This window comes from Trachymyrmex cornetzi, unplaced genomic scaffold (assembly GCF_001594075.2).
Source record: "Trachymyrmex cornetzi isolate Tcor2-1 unplaced genomic scaffold, Tcor1.1 scaffold28, whole genome shotgun sequence".
Classification (NCBI taxonomy): Eukaryota; Metazoa; Arthropoda; class Insecta; order Hymenoptera; family Formicidae; genus Trachymyrmex; species Trachymyrmex cornetzi.
The window spans coordinates 110,696-110,992 of record NW_017297482.1 but is presented as its reverse complement, the minus strand read 5'-3'; positions in this window follow the sequence as shown (position 1 = coordinate 110,992).

Here is a 297-nt window from a genome sequence, read left to right as displayed (position 1 = left end):
CGGGCCGAAAACGCTATTAGTCGTACGACGCTCTGCAACCAACATGAGATAACGCACTTTCGACGCAAAATACATTTTGCCGCATCTCATTGGCCTAGTTTACACCGAGTGGCGAGTACTTGATACGCGTATTAAGTACCATATCCTTATCAAATCACTTGGTACGCTCGGTATAAATGCTAGAGGATTACTTTAGTCTGGTACTCCCGATCACTAGAGACTAGAGATGCGATATTGCGTCAGTTGGGTTAGGATCATTCCACACAAACTTGCAGGGCCGCTTAACCATATGCATAA